Here is a 6299-nt window from a genome sequence, read left to right on the forward strand (position 1 = left end):
TGAGTTTTATGTTTATTATTGCTACCAATATATCCATTATGGATTGAATAAAAAAAATTCTTTTTTTCTTAGGTGATTCTGGGCATTGTTCTCCAGTCTCTGTCTTAGGGTTTAGGAAACAAAGTTCTTTAGGGTTGACATTTCTCACTTTTGACAGATTTGCTAAGACATGGACAGAACCATGAAGGAATATTGAAAATGTAGTGTTCAGCAAGAGAGCAGAGAATGTTTTGGGATATAGTGAGGGACAAGACTGGAAAGTGTATTGAGTGTTAGATTTTGTGTGAATGCCAACATAAAAACTGGGCTTACTTCTGTTAGGTGCAGGACAGGCTGAGTAAGCTGTCTGCAGGGCATGCCAAACAAAGTTAGCTGCAGGATGACCTGACTTCTCAAACCCTCTGTCTGGTTCTTTATCACCTGTTTGCTTCAAGCCCAAATGCCCAAGCCCCCACTCAAGGCTGAGCACTTCGCCCCCCTGCTCAAGGCTGAACACTCAGCCCATCACTCAAGGCCGAACACTTAACCCCTGTTGGGAAAAGTATAAACTGCAGCCATACCCCAGAGAAAAGAACCCCAACATGGCGCCTAAGCACCTCTTCTTCCTACCTTCTTCTTTTCTGCAGTGGCGCGAAAAGTTCCCGCCCGTGTGAACTCTCCCACCGGTGCCAATTTCAAATCTCGCTGGCGGGGAACCTTAGCCCCAATGAGAACTAATTCCTGGGCTCCAGAGCTGATATCTGAAAGAACTTGCCAATAAATGGGTTGCCTGCCATTTATCTAAACCCTACCATCTCCCCCTTAGTTCTATATAAGCACACTGCTTTTTGCAATAAAATTGGAATTCTCCTGGCGAAGTGTCTTTGAGTGGGGGATTCTTTCAACACCCTTGTGCCAACAAGGCAGCTTGCAGACCCAGAGACCCCATTAAATTTGGGCTATAAAACTCCCTCCTGCCGGGCCCCTCTCTCTCCCTTGCTATCTCTCTTGCTCTCTCTCTCTCTCTCTCTCTCTCTCTCTCTCTCTCTCTCTCTCTCTCTCTCTCTCTCTTGTGCTCTCTCTCTCTCTCTCTCTCTTCTCTTTCTTTCTTTTCTCCTCTGTTGCACTGCTGTAATAAAGATCTCTTGGTTGCTCTGAGGGTTGTGGTCACTTTCCTTTCATTGGTGTTGAATCCTGGGAGAGGGTTAAAACACACTTTTGGGTCCCTGTTCCTTCAGAAGTGCCACTCACTGGACAGCCTGAACCCATTTCCTCGACCACCAGAACTCCATCCACCACTGGCCTTCAATTGGTGAGTTTCCCCTTCCTGGAGTCCTAAACCCAATGGTGGTGTCAGGAGGATTTGAGCCTTGACCATCCAGCAAACCTCTGTTACCGCTGTTGACCCACAGGTGAAGAGTTCTTCCTTCCCCAATGTTGAAGAATAACACCAAAGAAGCATGCCAAGGCAAGGTCAGAGTAGAAATTAGAAGTTTATTAAGGGACAGCAGAAAAGACTTCTCCCTTCTCCCGGAGGAAGACCCAAGAGGTGGAATCCATGGAAGTGCCATTGTCTCTCCATTTTATAGTTTCTTTCAGTGATGGAATGTAGGTGGGAAGGCCCCAGGGGTGGGACACAGGTGGGCCAAAGAAGTAGTCTGAGCAGGAAGCACTTCATTAACACTTCTTTGGGATGGACTTTGGCCTAGGGCCTTTTCAGGACTTCATTAACATTCCATGAGTTGTCCTGCTTTTCCTGGAATCATTCTGAAAGACCCTCCGACTCCCTGCTCAAGGAAAAGCACACGAGACACTGGCTGCAAAAGCAAGAGGCGATTTATTGCTACACAGGCGCCTGCGGGTGCTCAGCGAAACCTCAGCCGGAGCTTCGGTGAACTGGCACACCGGGCTTTGGGGTACAGATCTTTTATAGGGTACAGTGGTCAGTTTCCCTCCTAGCACAGTAACTGGTATCTCATTGGCTCTTTTGAATCCAGCATATAGGTCACTTAAAGGGTAAACTTGTTTTTCACTATAGGTTCATGGAAAAACCACATAAAAACCATTTGTTATTCATTGTATGGTTTTTCATTGTATGATCCCGTTTGCCCAACCGTGCCGGCTCCTTTCCCAACCATCCTGTCCTTTCTTAATCGGTTACACTTAACTGATTTTCTGAAAAATACATCTGACGTCTGTGCAGGTGTGGAAGCAAGCCCTGGTGATTTGTTACTGGGCCTAAAGTTATTGGGCTGGGGTCTCTCAATTCTCAGCATGGCCTCCATTTTAGATTTCACTTGGTATTAGACCCAATTTACCTAACTACACTGACTACCTAACTTTAAATCTGGCTTCACCTCTTTGCCCACCTGCAGGGAGGAAAACACCCCACCACAGCCTTTAAGGCCACGGTGGCCCTCAGGGACTCCTTCCTTGGGCAGATTAGACTCTTGGGTTCAAAATTATTCCTCTTCCCAGCTGGTAGTTTATCAGCATAGGCTTTGTAGGTCTCCCTCAAAGGACTGTGTAACCTCCAGGGACACATAACAGAGAACCGAACATCACACCCCACCCAGACCTTCACGGTTTCTGTGGCTCTCATAAAGTCCTAGTCCTCACCTTCAAGATTCCAGTGCTAGAGAGATGCTTACTCTCCCCTTCCTCTCTCTTCCCCTGTCTCTCTCTTTCCCCTCTTTCTGGCACTGGGATTATCTGGCCTCTCCAGGAGGGGTCCTGAAAAGCCTTGGCCAAGGTCTCCCATGGCTCTGGCTCCATCCAGGATGAGAGCTTCCACTGTCAGGATTCGGTGATGACCAATCTCTGCAGCTCAAACCTGCCACTAAGGCACTCCTGATTTTTGGCTCTAGTGGGCTGCCCCTTTTGCCAATAAATCAGTTTCCTCCTCCTCTCTTATACTATCTTTGCATATCCTTCCCTCTCCCTTATACTATGTTTGCATCTCCTTCCTTCTCCCCTCTACTACTTTGCGTCCTCTTACCTTTTCCTTATACTACTTTTGCAACATGGGTAATGTGTCCTCTCTGCCAGTCAACTTTCCCCTACAATGCCTCTTGGATAACCTCAAAACCCTCTCCTTGACACCAGACCTCAAACCCCAAAAATTGATCAAATATAGCACCCAGGCCTGGCCCACTTATCCCTTAAACAACCAAAGCAGATGGCTCCCTTTTCGGTCCCTGGATCCCTCCATTCTAAGGGATCTCTACAATTACTGTGAGCGATTGAAAAAATGGGTAAAGATCACTTTCTTCTTGCTCCATTCCAATCCTGCTCTCTGCACCACTTGCAAACCTCTACAAATTCTTCCAGCTTACAAATCAACTCCCCCAACCATCGATCCCCAACTTTCTCCTCCTCTGCACTCATCCACTACTTTTGACCCTGCTAATGAACCTCCATCCTATTGCCTGGCTGGAGAAAGTCCTCACCCTCAGCCATCTGCCCCAGACTCTCCGCCGTCACTCCCACCTCAGTAAACTGCTTTCTCCCCTCCAATTAGTAGATCAAAAATGTACTTCACCACCCTTCCTCATACTGTTGCCCCCTTGCTGAGGTAGCAGTTACTGAAGGAATCCCTCCACCCACTCACTCCTCTCTTCTCCTGTCTGTGCCCACACCTAGTCCCACCAGGTCCTCTTACTAGCTAACCCAAAGCTCAAACCAGCTGAGGAGAGCCCTCAGACCTCTATCCAAGATGTGGTGAAAATGGCCTTTAAAGTTGCTTTGTCATCATTAAAAACAGGTTACTAAGAATTAAAGTCCCTTACAGGCTTTTCGAGATATTCACTCCCTTCTTCCCCTCTGCTCTATCTGTTCTACTGCTCAAGTTTTCCTTGCTAGGGAAAATCCCAAACCCCTTTCCCATTATTCTTTTACATCTTCTTCTTCATTCTTAGATCAACCTGAGCTGCTCTCAGCCCCTCCTTCCCGTCTTCCCCCTCCCTACAAAGTCCACAGAAAAGCCTTAACTGACCTTCTCCAGCAGTATTCACCATGGCTGATTTTAGGACTTTTCAGCAAAAGAATCTCTACGAAAGAGTTCAGTGTAGATAAACTTCCTATTTTCATGTTGCCCTGTTTTACTTGGCTACTGTCTGGGAAAAATCAGCACTCCAGGTGCTGGACACCCCCTTACTAGTTTTTCACAAGTGCTGACTACATTTCTAAGATAAGGGAGTTACTAACTGGGCTCCATGTTAACAGCTGGCAGGGGGAGGAAAGAAAGGGAAGAAAAAGCTCTCCCCTTCCCAGGTGTCCTTGAAGGGTTAACTTTCCCAGAACAACAAAAAAAAAAAACCAAACTGCTTTTTATGAACTTCTGCAGACTGTGAACTTCTGAGCTCCTTCCCTTACATGCTGGGTTCAAAATTCTGAAACTACCTAAACTTGGAGTTCAGGGGATTAATTGATTACAGCAGAAGCTGTGCCCTCTGAATCTGGCTGCAACCAAATAAAACTGTTTCACTATCTTCACTGCTATCTTAGGTGCCTTGCCTTGTCTGTCCCTTCAACAATATAATTCTATACATTTAAATATTGTTTATGTTTTCATGAAATGGTAAACAGATGTAATTAAGTGTGTACTGCAAATAACAAAATATCTCTTATTAAATTGGAATAATTTGCCTAAATTCAGAAATTTACAAGGATTATTTCAAAGTGTGAATAAAGAAAGAGTTGGAAGATGGGAAAGAGAAATTAAAAGGTTCTAAGTATGGATTTAATAGAAGGAAAATGTGTTTCTGGATAAGAGAGTCTATTGAGTAAATAAGAGGGTTTAAGCAAGTGATAAAGAAGGTCTGTGTACATTGGCTATATAGGTTTAAGCAAGTGATAAAGAAGGTCTATGTACATTGGTTATGTATGTAAGTTTTTTGAGCAAGTAATCTTGAAGGAATTAAGGATTATACAACTATGGTTAAACAACAACTGTTATTTTGCAATATTGTAATATGTTATTTCTTTAAGAGCTAAACTTGATTAATATAAAAACATCAATGTAATTGTGGTACTATTACTCTTCTTTGTATATTAAATGTGTTCATATTTTCCAGGTATATAAGTCTTTAAGATAGAAGTTTAAAAAAAATATATCAAGCTTTTGTTCTCCAAAAGGTTGAATGGTAATTTTAGGCTTATAAAAATAACATATTGGAGATTTATTTATATCATTTAATGTTCTATAACTAGACCTGTTATCAATAAGATTAATATAAAGTTCTATACACTGGGTACAATTTAAATGCAGTATCATATTCTGTTAGCTAGTATTCATGTGACATCAAGCAACAATATATGTAAACTTTATAAAATAATATTTTTAAAAAAGATCAACTTTAATACTAGAACACTTTACCTAAGATTTATAAAGAGCCCTGGCTTACCTGAGATAAGGCTATGCCTTCCATCTTACTACATGTCAGAATGACTCCAAAGTAGGCCAAACTTCAGCTAAAGCCCAATACTCTTAATTTAAGGTGAAACTAACTTTGCTGGATGTTTATGATCAAGACTTAAACTTAAATTAAAATGGCCAAGAAAACCAATATTTGGCTCTTGCCCTCTGAGTCAGTCTGAAATCCAGGGAACAGGGAATTTCTCTAAAGCGCTTTGCAATGCTAGGTCACATAACCTCCTGATCAGGGAGACTATTGAGACCACTGGAGAATGAAAAGCCAATCAGTGTATTTGCTATGAAGAGGAGGTTCATTAGAGACAAGAGACATCCCTGATGCTTCCAAGGGAAGCCACAAGGTCAAGCAAGACCTGGACCCATCCTAGCGCAAATGGCACTAGCAGAACTAAGAAGCTGTTCTCAAGTTCACCCACGAGTGACCCCTATAGGAACTCTGCTGACTCTTCACAATAGATAGAAACAAAGTCAATTTTGACCAGCTTGATCTTAAATACCTACCAAAAAGTTAAGCCAAAACACAGACATTCCTAGGAGTAATGAAGGACAAGAACAGCTAGAAAAGAGGAGACAGCAACCAGGCCAACAGTCTCCATGGGGAATGTTCAGTCAAATATGGCCTTGGCTCCTCCCCCTTGCAGGACCCCTATTAGTTCTCTTTATGTTTCTCCTAATAGGACCATGACTATTGAATTGCCTACAGAAGTTCCTGCAAGATCAGATACATAAATTCACCAACCAGTCAGTCAATCAACTACCAGCCCCTGATGCCCAAGACAGAGACCTGGGACTCATGACCAACTCCTCTAACTCCAGAGACTCTGTGCCTATCTAAAACCCTCTCTAACCCCTTTTCCAGTTTTCAAAACGCCTCTTTCATGTCCTA

This window comes from Marmota monax, unplaced genomic scaffold (genome assembly GCF_021218885.2).
Source record: "Marmota monax isolate L192 unplaced genomic scaffold, Marmota_monax_Labrador192_F-V1.1 WCK01_AAM20220418_F8-fsc00335, whole genome shotgun sequence".
NCBI classification, from domain to species: Eukaryota; Metazoa; Chordata; class Mammalia; order Rodentia; family Sciuridae; genus Marmota; species Marmota monax.